Source organism: Vulpes lagopus, chromosome 5, assembly GCF_018345385.1.
Source record: "Vulpes lagopus strain Blue_001 chromosome 5, ASM1834538v1, whole genome shotgun sequence".
Lineage (NCBI taxonomy): Eukaryota > Metazoa > Chordata > Mammalia > Carnivora > Canidae > Vulpes > Vulpes lagopus.
This window is the reverse complement of record NC_054828.1, coordinates 106,784,613-106,801,961: the sequence shown is the minus strand read 5'-3', so window position 1 is coordinate 106,801,961 and position 17,349 is coordinate 106,784,613. Positions and strand designations below refer to the sequence as shown.

Below are 17,349 nucleotides of genomic sequence, written 5' to 3'. Positions count from 1 at the left end.
GAAAAATTTCCTCCTGTTTCAGGCAGGGAAAGAGGCAAATTAATCAATTTTAAATACACCTGGATAATTATTTTGCAGTGTATATGTATATCAAATTATCACACTGTGTATCTTACACTTAAGGAATGTTATATGTCAATAAATCCTCAAAATGTTCTTTTTAAATATACCCAGAGAGTTCTCCATAGCTCTCCAAAGGAAATTACTTCCTCTGATTCTTAGTTGACATGGAGGAAGGCCTTCTCTAGCCTCCCTGTCTCAGATAGGAAAAGGGGGAAAGAGGCTAATGAATTCTGAAGATCACAGCCCAGGGACTCAAACCCACTAAAAAGCTGAGATTCAATCGTAAGATTACAAATTGCTTCCCTTCCACAAAACTAAAATCATATCAACAGGGCTCCAGTATAATAAAATTGCATTTCAACCAAGAGAGCTGTAAGACACAGATTTTATTTAAAAAGGAGTTCTTAGGGAAACCCCAAAACAACAGAGGGAAAACAAACCAACAAATAAGAAGATGAGAGGAAACTGAGACCTCTGACACCTATACCAAAAGCAAACATTAAGCACAGCTCAGCTTCTAACCAGATTTAACATAAAACCCTCACACTAAAAGCCTAAGTTCCTATTAATGCATCTATCAACAAAAAATTTACAAGATGAAAAACATCCAATATGAAGAGACAAAACAAGCATCAAAATGAGACTCGGATGTGACACACTCAAAAATTATCAAGTAGAGAATTTAAAATAACCATAATTAATATATTAAAAGCTGTAATGGAAACAATAGATGGTATGCAAGAACAGATACATAATATAAACAAAGATAGGAAAACAAGTAAAATTCCAAAGGAAATGCTAGAAATCGAAACACTGTAAAGGAAGGGTACCTTTGACAGGTTTATTAGCAGATTGGATACAACCAAGGAAAGCATTAATGAGAAAGAACATATGTCAATAGAAACCTATCAAATTGAAATGCAAAGAGGAAAAAGACTGAAAAACAAAAACACCCCATAAGACATCTAAGACAACAGATATTAAAGTAGATGTAACACTTTGGAATTGGAATCCCAGAAGGAGAAGAAAGAGAGAAAGGAGCAAAAGAAATATTTAAAGCAATAATGGCTGAGAATTGTCCAAAATTAATAACATTAATTATAACAAATGTATCACACTAGTGCAAGATTTTAATAATATGAGAGCCTGTGTGATTTGGGTAGAGGGAATATGAAAATTTTTTATACTGTCCTATATTAGGTTTTTTCTTCTTCAATTATTACTTCAAAGTTTTAAGTTTTATGTTTAAGTTTTGCCCTAGGAATTAAATTCCTTTCTCTAGATCTAATTTACCACTTATTATCATTTTCCTTCATCTAGAAAAATGTCCTTTAGTGTTTCTTTTACTGAAAATTTCTTCCAATTTTTTATTCATTTGAATATGTTTTTATTTCATATTCATTTAAAAATATTTGGTTGAATACAGAATTCTGCTTGATATTTTTCTTTGTTTATTATTCAAATATATAAAGATATAACCTTATTATCCCCTGGCCTGCATTGAGATACATATGTAAATATATCATATATATATATACATTTTGAAGATAGTGTCAGCTAAACCCAACATCTGGATTTTCTTGGGTCAGTTGTTTTTTGTTTACTTTTGCATATGAATATGGTTCTCATTTTCCTGTTTCTTTGCCTATTTTTATTCCATTCCTGCAAATTCTTAGTCTCTGCATGCAGTGCCTAAAGGGCTTTGTTCTCTTGGCTTTGTTTTCTGTCATATTGAAAACATTGGCTAGTTATTAATTCTTCTCTGTGTTTCTCAGCTTCTTCCAGATCTTAGTAAAGTACCAATTAATATTTTATTATCTCTTAAATGCTTTTTTCTGTGATCAGAGTGGTGAGTCCTTGACAATTGGCTTTGCACATACTGGGCACTGTTGTCGTTATGGCTACGTGTGATTGATTCCTCACTATAGGAACTGAGGACATACAGCAAAGGGAAGATAAAGGAGAATATGGGATAAAAGTCCTGGAACAACATGCTTCATTACTCAGGTTTCAGGAGGATCTTAGAATGTACTTCATGTAAAATCAATCAATCATCAATATTTATTAAGTGCCTATTGTTTGGGGGGGAAATAAAAGGAGTACCACACATGATGTTAGCCTTGCATGAGGACTTACAAAGTTTCTGATATCGCATATTAGCTGGCAGGGCAAGACACCTATATGAAACTCCTCAATTTATTCCCCGAATATACTGAACACTGTTTTGGTGAGCAAAGTACTATGGAATTGCTGAGAAGCTAACAAAGAGAAATACACCAGACAGCTCCTGAAGATGCTCACAGTCTGGCAGAGTAGACAGATATGCAGAGATGATTATGATACAAACAGAATGAAATAGGTATTAAAGCAACACATAAAATTTATTGGGCTCTTACTATATGCCATGGATTAATTCAATCCTCAACACAGCCCATGATGTAAGTACATTATTATCCCCCTTTTACAGATTGGAAACCTTGGAAACCTGAGGTATAGAGTCATGTGAAGTCACTTGGTCAAGATAGTGAGTGACAGAGCTAGGGCATAATCTTAGGCTGCCTGACTCCCTTATTCTTCAAATAAAGCCACAATGGAATGCAAAGGAGGAATAAAGTTAATCTTAGAGATAATATGATGCTGAGGGACTTGAAAACATAAGCCATAATATTATCATGAGGGGTTAATTATCAGTAATTAGGGACAACTGGTCTCCCATTGCATGAGGCATTCATAAATTCAGAAAATATAACCATCTTCTGATTTCTTTGTTTGTTTGTTTGTTTTAAAGACTTTATTTATTTTTTCATGAGAGACACAGAGAGAGAGACAGAGGCATAGGCAGAGGAAGACCCGATCCTAGGACTTGATCCTAGGACCCTGGGACCACGACCCAAGCTGAAGGCAGATGCTCAACCACTGAGCCCCCCAGGTGTCCTCATCTTCTGATTTCAAAGCTAACACAAATTTCCATGCCAGTGTAGATCTGGCTATCTGCAGAAGAGTCCATGATTCTTATTTCTACTACTTATCTACCATCCCCTAAAATACCAAGAATTACTGAAAACTATCACTCAAGATCTTTCAAGTCACTTAGGATTCATTTTCCCCAAATCTGATAATTATTTACTCAGTTCCTTCCATACTTTAATCCAAATATGGGTTTACCTCAAGAGCACACACATCTTCGAGTCAGCAGAAATATTTATTCCTCTTTATAAATTATTAAATAAACTTTATGGCTTAGAACTAAGTACCTCATGAATCTTGTTATCATGAATTAATTATAATTCTGTACATTTATATAATGCTTTATGATGTTCTTCCACATAAATTATCTTATTTAATTTTCATAGCAATGTAGTGTGTTAGAAAAAGTTGATATTAATACTGCAATTTTCACTATGAGGAATCAAAGACTTAGGAAACTTTGAGTCATTTTCTTGAGTTCATGTGGTTATAGATTATTGAGCTAGATTTAGGAGTGATCCAGTCTGTCTCTTTCTCTCTCTTTCTCTTTCACTCGTTAGAGCCTGATGATATTTGAGTGATCAGAAGATTTTGAATTCTTGAAAGTGTAAAGTCAGCAATCAGAGCTGGAATGATGGTGAATTAACTAGGATGCAGCAGCCCTGTGAGATCTGGCCAAAGCATCATCTGGGGAGTCTCAGCCATTTATTAGAATTGTGCCAAGTGGCTTAGAACTTCAGTGTGGTAGCACATTTGAGATGGGAGAGATTAGTGTGTATGGATTTAATCAGAGGCAGGGAATTTTGGTGGCATTTGAAAGAGGAGTAGAATTGGACTAGGTAGAGATAAGAATTGTGTTTTACTGGATAGAGGGGCAGCACAAACAAAGATAGTAAGAGAAAGATCATAGGAAAATATTTTGGAAGAGGAGACTACTGTATTACAAACCACAAGATGGGGATTAGTCAAATCAGCTTAGATAAATAAGATGGAGAAGATCTAGATTGGGAGAAAGAGGTGGGGAGAAAAAGGAAGCAAGAGGTGGAAAATAGGGAACTACATCATGTTCTTGGAATGGAGACTAGCATGCTTAATGGGCTGTTTGGCGATGATCATTCTTATTGGCAGGGTGAGTAATGGTGGGGCAAGAAGATCAGGCTGGGAAGTGTTTAGTTGATGGTGATGAAGGCTCCAGTTGTGGGATGAGTGTAGGAATGGAGAAAAAGGAGTCTTTTAAATAAAGAGATATATTGATAGACTGGATTCAGAGCATTGAGGCAAAGAGGAAATTTATTTTATTTTTTTATTCATTTACGACAGTCACAGAGAAAGAGAGGCAGAGACATAGGCAGAGGGAAAAGCAGGCTCCATGCACCAGGAGCCCGACGTGGGATTCAATCTTGGGTCTCCAGGATCGCACCCTGGGCCAAAGGTAGGCGCCAAACCGCTGCGCCACCCAGGGATCCCGGCAAAGAGGAAATTTAAAGATGACTTCAAGTTTTCTAGTCTCGGAGGTAAAGAATGTTACAGCCACTAACACCACCAAAAGAAAAAAAAAGGGGAGTACATTTTAGAAAAAGGTTTTCCTTAGCTCATTGAGTGTGACATGATAGAGAGGACATCTATGAGGAGAAATCTTATGGGCCAATTGGAAAGTGAGGTAGGAGGAGTTTGATCTGGGAGACATAGACAAGCAGTAGAATTTCATGCCATCAGATTTGGAGTACACACAGGGGCATGAATGAGAAAAATAAATATGGAAGTTCAGTGTTGGAAGCTTATAGAATTATCTGATTTAGGCACTAAAGGATGCATGGAAGCATAGGAGAGAGACCAAGAAGGGGTGATGTAGAAGGAGAACCAGAAAAGAGGCATGTCAGGGACCCTAGAGGAGGAGAAGAGTCAAGAAGTTGGGTAGATCAATAGTGTAAAAAGAGTCAACAATAAGGATTTAGAAGAAATACATGATTGCATATGATGATAATGTCACCAATGGATTTTAGGGGAAATGATTGAATAAGTTAATCACATTTTATCTATCAATATCAGTAAATAAGTCATTAAATGTAAGGTTAATTTTAATATTTAAAATTAACATTTATAATATATATAACACTTATATTAACATTGTATTATACGTAAGATTTATTTTAACATTTAACATATTAGCATGTTTTGCTGTTTGATATATACTATGTTAGAAAGTCAGTGACCTACAAAGCACTTTATACAATTCATACTGAAAGTTACCACATAAATATGGCCTTTAGAAATGTTACTCATTTGGATGAAATTAAACTTTAGAAAAGTTAAAAATATTTATAGGAAGAGTGAAATTTAAGAATTAAGGAAAGTAAAAATTTTGTGAAATATTGAAAGTACCCTTAAATCAAGTGGAAAAAAGAGACAGTGCTTGCAGTCATCCTAAATAAGTTGTGTACTTTCAAGCACCTGGTGCTGAGAAAATTTTAGAAACAGTATATTTAGCCACAATCTTACCAGCTCATCATGCATTTCCTATTTTCTTAATTCTCATTTTATTGCTAGAGAGGTTTGCATGATAGAAGAATATAGTTTTAAAAGTTTCATGTTTCTCCTGTTTATTCTTTAACCTGAAGTCATAATCATATTTCTATAGGAATAAATTATGATTTCACGAAGGATTATCACTTTGGAAGGATAATTAGATGCTAGAAAATGAGGTTCTTAAAATGAGGGTCTTGTTTATAATATCAAGTATTTGTGACAAACACAATGAGTAATGATGAAAAAGTGCCCTAAAACATGACATGTCATGTGAGTAATTATCTAAATTCTGCTGGGGGGCTTTCTGGCATCTTTAAAACTTTTATGCTGTGGTATGGATTTAGAAATAATAAGATAGTTCAGCCCAGTCCTGTCATAGAGAGTTCACATGAGGAGATATTTCTTTCCTGGCTTAAATTGCCTCTGTAATTTTATGTGCCTATCACCATTATTGCTACAGAGACTTCATTTGGATTACAAAGACCTGAGATGCCAAATGTCAGCAAGTGAAATGTGCCTGCATGATACTAATTCCTGTAATGACCAGAGCTAAGTAATGTTCCAGTTACCTCAAATACAGTTGGAAGTCAAGAACTCCATAAAATTACTGAGAGAACAATTTTTCAGGATTTCCCAGGAAACTCACTTTTTCTATCCCAGTAGCTTATATACACCTTAGAGCAGAAATTCCTTACCTGTGACAATCTTCCCAGCAGGAGAAGGTGAGCTCTCAGGTAGCATAGATGGAATGCTTCTTTGTTCGCTGTCACATATCCAGTGCTTGATATAGTGCCTGGTACATTAAAGTGTGTGTGTGTGTGTGTGTGTGTGTTGAATGAATGAATGAAAAAGGAGAATCAGTCAGTGTTATTAAGACCACTCCTAAGAGCAGACTACTTTTTTTGCTCTGTGTCTATAGGAAAGACCTTCTCTCTGCCACATTTTTCTCAAGCTAGGCAGGAACTATATAATATAGTGCTTCTCTTATGATTTGATAGTACAGGTATTTTCCAACATGTCTGTGTATGTCTTCTGCACTAACAGTTCAGGTTAGATGGTTACCTGGAAGGGTTCCTAAGCTGGTGTTGCTGAGCTCTTTCTCTATGGAACACTGACTAGCCTTTATATAAACCCTCCTGGGGTAGAAATGTCTTCCCATAATACTTTCCCTACACATTGTGCCTACTCATCCAAGATGAATCATATTTCAATATGAATGTGCCCTATGAGGTTTGGCTCCCAAGTTTGTGAGTGGAAAGGAAAAAAAAAACATACCAGAAGAATGACAATCATTGTTTTAAATTTTTATTGAAAGTTATATGAAAAAATCATTATCATCTAAGATCTACCAAAATAGTATTTTAGACCTGTATTAGTTAATAAATAATGGCATTAGTTTTCTGCATATTGCAGTTTTTTAGTTTTTTGAAATCTGTGATTGGTTTGAGATTTTATTCATTCTAAGTAAACATTTGCTTTAATGCCTAATTTTTTGTTTCTAATTTTGTATTATTTTTCTTTTCAATTAGCAATAATCATGCTTTAGATAAACCTCATTGGCTATAATACTGCCACCACACAAAGCTGTGTATCATTTTTCTTAAAAGGGGCCACCAAAATTGTATAAGTTACAGGCAGCAGAAAATTTGCTTCCTGTACCAGTTAGCTTTGTGCTTGCATTTCCCTAACAAAATGAGTCTTCATATCACCATTTTAGTTCACAGGAAAAGAAAGTAGATGAAAGGTCTCAGCGTCCCCTTTATGCCTACCTGAGAGTGGGAAGAAGCCCTTTATGCAGAATCTCTGGGGCAATGAGCTCCTAATCACCTCTAGTGGGAGGACAGAAGGAGCAAAAAAATATTTCCAGGGTAAGTTCCTACATTCTCTGGTCTCACAGATGTAGTTTAAAAGTGCTGAATTTGGAGTCAAAAGATGAATTATTATTCCTGACCTACCTCTTATGAGTTGTGGGACCCCAAGGATATCACTTCACTTTGCTGAGCCCCAGTGGTCTCTCTCACTCTCAAATGTGGCTTTTAAGCTTTGTTTATTGCACAAAGATGTTAGAGTCAAATGAGTTAATACATGTCACAATACATTGACACGAGTAAAGGTGTCCTGGTTTAAGTTGTTACTGATCCATGTTACTTCTTAGTAGGGACAAAGCAAATTCTGTGATAAAGAAAGAAAGTACCTCTTCAATGTTTGGAATAATTATGGGTGTTGGGATGTCAGGAAGATAAGAATAAGGATTTGGGTGACATGTTAGCCAAAGGGAAGGGTCATCAGTAGCATTTCAGCCTTGACTTCCCTTAAATCCTGTTTGTGAATGTATCTCAACTAGCTCATTAGCTGGCCAATGTCTAGCAATAACCATCTAATTATTTTTAATGCTTCAAAAATTATAATAATCCATGTATTTGATGGTGACTCTATTATTTGGAACTGTTGGTCCACAGAATAATCCATATCAAATGATGCAAAATGAATAATTGCTCTTACCATTACTTTTGTTTTCAGGACCAATTGCACAATGCATAAAAAAGTATCATTATAGGCCATATGGTAGAGGAGAAAAATCATTCTACTATGAATGAAGATATTCTATATACTTGTAGTTTTTTAAAAAGCAGTGTGAACTTGAGGTAAGTCACATACCTTCTCTGGTATTTTTTAATGGGTAAAATTATATCAGCCCAATTTAACCAAGTGTTATGAATATCAAATAATAAAGTATAGATGTTGAGGGATTTGCAAAGCATTTAAAGCCTACCCAATTAAATGGTAATATTATTTGCTGAGAATTACTAATGAGGAGGCAGTTAAGTAAATTAACTATGAGAAATGGAGAAATCAGCAGACACAAAATCCACTAATTTGATAATTCCTAGGGCCATTAGCTTGTCTTATATACAAAGGCATAAACATAATAAAAATAAATGAAAACACATTCCTTTCATCTGAAACTGCCTTTCCCTTTTCTGGATAGTTTCGTATTGACAATCTGGCATCTACCAGTTCCATCTAAGGGGATTGTTTGAAGCATTTAATCAATCTCTCATAAAATGTATGTGTGCTGCTTTTATAACTGTGACTAAACAAAGGAGGTGTTGAATATATTTTGCTCCATTTCAGAATCTCAGACTTCGTAACTGGCAAGGATTCTGGACCACAACATCCTGCAATGTCCTGGTGATAACTTTCCTTCCAGACAGATATCAGCTGAGCACAGTGTACCATCAGCTGCCCACACTGGGAGAAACAAATCAGAAAACTGCTGTTCCATAATCACAGAATTGAAAGAACTGCATACGTAAAATGACAGGCTATTAATTCTGGTTTAGAAAGCCTGAATAGGACTTTTTGATGAAGTTTAATTTTCTTTTGGCTCTTCAGAAATGGATAAATCATTTAAAATAAAAATAGATGTTGTATTATAGGACGCTCATTTCTTTCAATATTTATTATTTTTGGGGAAAGTATTTTTTTAAATGATGAAATGAAATGATGAAGTGTTCACATGAATGCTCCAAAATAGTATACTGTTCATTCTCTGTTGCCTTACTAAGCTCTAGATTTGAAAATTATTTGGTGTAATTTAAGTAAACCTCCAGTATATAAAATTTTAATTGAAAAGATATGATATTTCATTAAATGCTGTCACACATGGCTATTGTTGCCAAATGAGGCTTGGCAGTACCACCAGGACACTTTTCTCCTGATCTGATTTTGTCTCCAACCTGAACCAAATAGAGCCTTCAAGATATGTATCAGCTATCATGTGTTGCATGAGAGAGATTATATAGATATAGATATAGTATGCTTTTATGTTTTTATAGCATTTATAAAATATATTCATATGAGTATTTTTATCAGCAATTTCATTATGAAACTTCAATGGCATTAGAATAATTAATTTTTAAAACTCTTGCACCTGGAAAAGTATTTATAGTTTCATGAATTATCTATACAGAATGCTGTGACAGTAAGATACAAAAAGATGGGGAGAGGGTATGTGTAGAACACAGTTTGGAAGTAAATATACCTTGAGAGTCAGTCTAAAATGTGTAAGCAAGGAAGTTAAAAATAATCCTTTTCCCCATTGGTCTAAAATGTGTAAGCAAGGAAGTTAAAAAGAATCCTTTCTCCCATTTGTGAGAGAATGAATTTTATTTTGTTTTTCCTGGGGTTAACAAATTCACCTTTAAAAAAATGTAGGGACTAACAATGAGAAAGGCATATGCACGTGACCACAGCATTCTCATGAGGACCCACGTAATTATATTCTAACTATACTTATTATATTCTCTGCAAAGTATGTTAGGGCCAAGGAGCCCATAGGATCATTCTGCCTCCATTTCTCTAGAATATACTAAAGTGGTTAGTGAGCAACAAGAGGTAACAACTGCACACTCAGTGAATAACTTAATTTACCTGGAGAAAACTACTACCATAAACCCACCATTTTTCTTCATTTGCACCCAACCTGGGCATTTGCTGTGTGGGGTGGTTTCATCTAACAATTCATCTTTAACTGTTTCTCTTTCCCAAAGCCTCCGGACAATGCCTCATGTCACCAACACCAGCAGTGCCATGGCCATCAGTGCAGCAGAAGTGACTTGCTTCCAGATCCTGCTTCCAGTGGCTGTCACACTGGGCTTTCCAGGTAACTACTCCTGTCTGTATCCATAAAGATTTGCAAGTAGTAAGAATCTTAAGGACAGAGGCTCAAATTAAAACAAACATCCAAAATCTAATGTTTATTTTCCAAGTTTTAATATTTGGTGGAAATATTTGAAACATGGAATCATACAACTTTTGAAGAATATTGTTGAGTTTTCTCATTTTATGGTCTTGTCTAAAACTTAGTGCTAATGTGTATTTTTTAAAATAATCCTTTATAATTAAAAAAAGCATAAAGCTTTTCTGCTGAAAGCATTTTCTGCTTTGTAAGCAGTTGACACTTGAATTCACTTTTGGAGCAGGCTGTCCCTTTGTTTTGGGAAATAAAAACCCCACCTGACTGTATTCTCTAAGAAACCATTTTGTAATGCAGAAGTACCTCTCAATTTTCCTTAAGAAAAACTATTTTTTTTAATTGGCTTTTGTAGCCTGAGATTCTGAATGAAAATGGGTAAAGTAAATCTTATGGAAGGCTATGGCTCTAAGTCTTTTTTTGGAGTGTGTGGGGGAGATTTCTTTTTCTTGATACAAACAGCTTGTGTCTGTAAATTTTGCCTTGCAATTCTTGTGTAGATGCATATGCCTGTGCAAGTGAGAACGTGATTGAGAAACAGAGGCAGGTGGGGAACTTTTGTTTGAACAGCTTTTCACTTGAAATAGGAGGGCATGAAATGGAAGATGAACAGGAAGGGCTTTCAACCTTAATGTTCATCTGTGGGCAAGAAAGGACAGCCTCTGCTTGATTTAGCTAAATGTGGATTGGCCAACTGATATTCTGCTCATCCTGCTACACAAGAACGAGTAATTCATTATAAAGATTATATTCTACTATAATTGTTGTTTCGGGGCCAAAGGGTAAGTCCACCTTATGGTGGGTGTTAATGATCAAAATTACAATAGCTAATACCTACTGAGCACTTACTTTATGCCAAGAAATGTTCTAAATGCTTCACATATGTCAACTGTTGCCCTCATAACAACTTTCCTCATTGGGAACAACTTATCTCCATTTTATAGACAAGGAAACTGAGGCTTACAGAGAACTTTCTAATGGGTCTGGAAAGAGAAGGGTAGAATTTGGGAGGGAGCCCATCAGAGCTGATAAAGCTGAGTTGCATGTTTGTGTCTTTTCTGAGTTACCAGGGAAGATAATTAATTATGACATCACTTAAGAAGGCCTCTCTCACCGTGGGCTTCCCATCAGGCATAGAGCAGCCTATCGGTGGAAGGGCCACTCATACGCACATCACATAGACTTCTATCAGTCAGGTAAGATTTTTTGTGGCACCCTTTCCTTGTCTCTATCCTTTTTGCCTGAAATTCAGGTTTCCTGGGATGTTTTCTCCTAAACCCATTTTTCCCCCTAAACCCATTATAATGTGTTAATTGTTATCAAGCTATTCTTACTGCTGGTACATTAATATAGACATAATTTTGAATAAACATGACCAAACATCTTTTTTTAGCTTGATATCTTTCTATCTTCCTGAAGACAACTATTGTTCTCACTTTTGGTGTGTGTGTGTGATTGGTGTCTATCTTTAAAAGTATTGAATTCAAGTGGTAACAGTAGACATCCTTATTTTATTCTGAATCACAAAAGAGAAATTATGGCTATTCATTAAATAAGCTTTTTGCTGAAGGTCTTTTGTAAATATCCTATAGAAGTTGATGAAATATTCCTTTCATTCCTAGTTTGCCAGGATTTTTTTTTTTAAGATTTGATTTGTTTTAAATCGTGGATCAATATTACATCTCATTATACTTTCTTCTACATTTATGGGGGTGATTTTATGACTTTTCTTCTTTACTGTCTTCAAGGGGCATAGTACAAGGCTTTTCTAATGTTAAATCAACATGCATTTCTGAAGTAAATGCTAATTCACCATGATATAGTGCATGTATTACTGAAATAGTTTTGTTAATATTTTGTTTAGAATTTTCTGCATCTGTGTTCATGAATGGGGTTGGCTTAAGTTGTTCTTTTCTTTTCTTTTTTAAGATTTTATTTATTCATGAGAGACACAGAAAGAGGCAGAGACACAGGCAGAGGGAGAAGCAGGCTCCATGCAGGGAGTCCGATGTTAGGGGGGACTCGATCCCAGGTCTCCAGGATCACATCCTGGGCTGAAGGCAGCACTAAACTGCTGAGCCACCTGGGCATCCTAAGTTTCTCTTTTCTTGTACTGTTCTTTTTGTAGTTTGATATCAAGGTTATGATGGCCTCACAAAGAGTTGAAGAGTGACTCACTGTTTCTAGTCTCTAGAAGAGTATATATAATATTATTTATTTCTTATGTATTTGGCAGAATTAGCTGGTGAAACCTTATTTGTCTAAAGTTTTCTTCAAGGAATGATAATACAGTCCAACCTCCTTATTTACAGAAGGGAAAAAATAAGGCCAGGAGAAAGTGACATACTTAGTACGTGACAGCGCCAGGTGCTTCACTTACTTTATGTTCCTGAAATTACTGAGATTATTTTTAATAGTTAAAGGAATATATCGATTTTTCTTTTTGAGCTTTATGAATTTTGTTTTCCACAGCTCAACAATTGAGTTGTTTTAGTTCATCTAAAATTTTGTGTATCAACAGATTTGTTTATATTACACCATTTAATGTCTAATTTATGGTGTTATTTCCTTTTTTGTGTTTTATATTGGTTATTTGGTTTGTTCTTTTTTTTTTTTTTTAAAGGTTTTTTATTTTTTTATTTTTTTATTTATGATAGTCACAGAGAGAGAGAGAGGCAGAGACACAGGCAGAGGGAGAAGCAGGCTCCATGCACTGGGAGCCTGATGTGGGATTCGATCCCGGGTCTCCAGGATCGCGCCCTGGGCCAAAGGCAGGCGCCAAACCGCTGCGCCACCCAGGGATCCCTGTTCTTTTTTTTTTTTTATCTTGACTAAATGTCATTGGAAGTTCTTCAAATTTATAATTTTTGTGAAAAATCAATTTTTGGCTTTGTGGCTATTGTCTATGGCTGTACCCCAGAAAGGTGGCCAGAACTTGGAGGTGATGGCTTCATAGTGCAATCAAGGAAGCACTTTGCTAGGCATGTGGCACTGAAGCAGAGAGTCAGCAAGGAACCAACATCCGTGAGGATGTCAGGAGTCACTCAAAGAGGTTGACTGTTAGAAATCCTTTTTTTGAATATCATTTGGGTCTTTGAGATTCTAATGTAATGCTATATGGAGAAGGAATTTCCTTGATTGCTCAGATAGAATTTTCCTTCCATCCCAGAAGTGCAAGCTTGGGGATAGAATTTTGTTGGTATAATCTAACTTTTCACTGACTTAGCTTTATATTCTCAATCTCTCTCTCTCTCTGTCTCATAATTTATCTTGGTAAAAATCAAATTTTCATGGACTTATCTTCATACCCTTTCATTTTTGGTTTCCCACATAGACAAATCACTTCAAAGAGAAGGGCCAGAGCCTCATGTGTCCTGCTGCTATGCTGGTCTCATCAGCTTGCTGTCATTGTTCCTTTTCACTCGCTCCTGAGCAATTACACTTCCACAGCTTAGAAGAGATTATTTTGTAAATAAGTAAAAAAGTTGTGTGTGTGTGTGTGTGTGTGTGTGTGTGTGTGTGTATGAGGGGGATTTGATTATAATTTTTAATTAGTCCAACTTCAGGTTTATATATCTCAAAGGAACACTACAGGTATTTGGCAATTAATGTTTGTAAATAACCTTGAGATCCTTGAGGAAGAGAGATGCTATACAAATGAATAATGTGATAATGAAAATAATAATACATGCACTGACATTCCCAAGCCAGTTGCCTGAATTAGGTCTTAAAGTCTAAGGAAAGCTATACAAAATGTAGCTATTGAAATAAATATTTTTACACCCCTCTTTAAGTCATGATGGAAAATATCTGTGGCATACAGAATACAACCATAATGCATGATTGTGATTTACAACGTGTTTATGAATGCTTATTGTTTAAATAAGTAACTATTTTGCTATTTGTATATAGTTGTTAGATCAAGAACTACAGGACATAATTCTTTGGGATGATAGTATGTGGATGCTAACTGGCAACTGTCTCAATGTAATTGCTAAATGTTGCTCAATAATAAATTATGGTTCTATTATTAATTCAAGTTTTTCAGTGGCATAATAGATATTTTTGCAAAGATCTTTACAAATAATTTTTTTGAGAGACAAAAAAACTCTGTCACCCTCATACAATAAAATAAATTGCTTTTTCTCCACCTGACCACCTTTCATTTCCTTTTGATATTAAAGGTCAGTGATTATATGCCGCTGACACTGCCCCTGCCCTTTGGCACTGTACAAGGGGTGAAGGGAGGAAGAATACACCTGTTTACTTTGTATGCCACTAAATTCTACCATTTTGTATTTGGTTGCTGAAAGTTCTGAAAATGGCATCAAACTTCACAGCACAAGTAAAAATGAGCTGTTGTCCATAACTGTACAAAGTAAGTTACAGCATTGAGCTTTTATTAAATAGGACCTTTAGGACTGAGAGAATAGACAAAAGAGCCATTCTATTAGATATGAACCACTATTATTTTCTAATTCAACAATTTCATTCACTCACCACTCAGCCAATTTTAGTATGAGAAACTGTTTTTGTTGTTATTGTGTTTGATTATTGTCTATCTCCCCCAACAAGAATATAACTCTTCCTCCAACAAGAAAATAACTGTTGTCTGTCTTTTTCACAGGTATTCCCAGCACTCTAAGTTTACCTTCCATATAATGAATATAAGATCTCCCACCTTGGGAGAGCTTATTGTTAAGTACTTGACAGTACACCACTTGTCGGAATAGAAAATAAAATAGAGGCTTACATGATACAGATGAATCATGGAAAATCATAATATAGAATAATATAACAACTATTTTTCTTCTGTGCTGATATCAGAACAGTAAGAGAAAATATGTCTTAAATTTAAAAACATAAATAGCAATGAAATATCCTTATGGTCTTTAAAACATTCTCACATGGATTATCACTAGTCCTGGCAGGATGTATCTCAGTTCCAGCGGAGTAACAGTGTGAAAAGAGAAGTTTGAACAAATGAGAATGAATGTTTTTGGAAAAAGAAAGATTAGATTCTACCTATTAATGAAATTTTGTAGACTAAAAGATTTATGTTGAGGTTGAGGATTGGAGCAATACATAATTGAAGGATTCTCTAAGCAGTTGAAAATGTGCCTGGATTTGGGTAGAAGTACATGTTCAAAGTAAGGTTTTTAGAAACATCTATATAATTTATAGTCAATGTTTAAAAGTGGATATGACCATAAATTCATAGAAAAGAATGCACAGTTCAGAGAGTTGGGAGAAACTCCATCATTTAAAGGATGAAGGAATATTAAAAAATTTCAAAAAAGTGGGGTGCCTTGGTGGCTCAGTTGGTTGAGTGTCCAACTCAATCTCAGTGCAGGTCTTGATCTCAGGGTTGTGAGTTTCAGCCGTGAATTGGGCTCCACGCTGGACATGGAGCCTACTTATTTTTTTTTCCAGAAATGTTAAGCAGTAAAAAAATACTAATTGAAATAGGTAGGGATCCTAGATAGTACAGAAGCCCCAAACCAATAGAATGGTCAGGAGGGGAGTGGTAACCGTCAAATTTTGCAGGAAGGTCAAAGGTAAATGATGGAGCAACAGCTGATTTGGAAATGCAGTCTTAAGAGAGTAGTTCTCACTGAATGGTAGGAATGAAAACTAAATTAGAAAGGTTTATTGGTGGATGGATGCTATGGGGTGATGAGTAAGAGTTTTTGGGAAGGCTGGATGTAAAAGAACACAAATTTTCATGAAGGTGTGAAAGAGTTTATGTTTGTTTTATTTTTTTTATTTATTTAATTATTTTAGAATGGAGAAGACAAGTGTATTTATGGATAGAATTCAGTGGAGAAGAAAAGTAGAAAAAATAAGGCATATAATTTTATCAAGGCAATAAAGAGACAAGGGGAAGGAATAAAATTATATAGAGAGACTTGGGTGTTGGAAGGGAGTTAATATGTTCTATGGTAGCATATCAAATAGTAAATGAAGTCATATGCTGAGATTAAACAGGGCTATTGTCATGGAGTGAATATACTACAAATTTTGGACGCTGATAAACAGGTTCATTTGTAGGCTTTGCCACTTATTTTGCGACTTTTGAAAAAAGTTGCTCACCATCAATGAATCCACTTTCTTGTAAAAGGGAATAATAACACCAATCCCGCAGAGTTATTTTACATTCAGGATAACAGTGATTAACATTTATTGATCACTTTCTACCTACCAGGCTTCATTTAAAAAACTTTACATAAATGAACTCATTTAGTTGTTAACTTTTGAGATAGGGCTTATAGTTATCCCAATTTTACAGGAAAGGAAATGGAGGTTTCCAGATGTTAATAACTTTCAGAAGATCACATAGCTGGTAATAGGCAGACCCAGGATTTGAAAACAGGCAGGTAGTTTACACTGTTTTTCTAATATATCTAAAAAAGCTTAGCACAGTTCTTGACTAACAGATGATTCAATAACTAGGATTTATAATTATTGGTAAAAAGTTAGCACCTGTAAAATGTACTTCTAATTTTATAGTCTCTTAAGTCCAAAGAAAATGATCAGATAGGAATTAAATATTTTCTGAACACCATAGGTTAATTCTGAGGTCATACCTGAATCTAGTTATTTATTGATCTAAATAGGCACAGATGAGGACCTAGTATGTCCCATAGTGCCCTAGGTGGCTTTATTTGCTCTTTAAATATATTTAATATATTTATTAAATATAGTGGTTCCTTCCTAATAATGTCGATCAATTTAGGTAAACTTAGACAATAGAGGCTTTTCTCAGATAATGAAGATATTCTTCCCTAACTTCTTTTCTCTTGCGGATTTATAGGTATCAAGGTATATTTTTGGGAAATATTGTGGGACTGGTCTTTACTAATCATTAGATGAAACTGGTATCAACTGAGATGTTCACTGCCTTGGATCCTTGGTCTCACCACATCCCCACTGTTCTGGAACTCTGGCATCGGCTTCTATATTAACCTCCTCATTTACAAACAGCACCTTTTATTTTCAGTGGCTGTGAATAATTTTGAATATCTAGCACAAATAGG

The 17,349-nt window shown here is 35.2% G+C and overlaps 1 long non-coding RNA gene across 1 annotated transcript; it reads left to right on the top strand.

The window, feature by feature from the left end:
• The first annotated feature begins 7,293 nt into the window (after positions 1–7,293).
• LOC121490806 lies at positions 7,294–8,819 on the top strand. The gene is made up of 3 exons (XR_005987776.1): positions 7,294–7,424; positions 8,077–8,201; positions 8,692–8,819. It is a non-coding gene; the product is annotated as an uncharacterized LOC121490806 (long non-coding RNA).
• Positions 8,820–17,349: the final 8,530 nt, after the last annotated feature.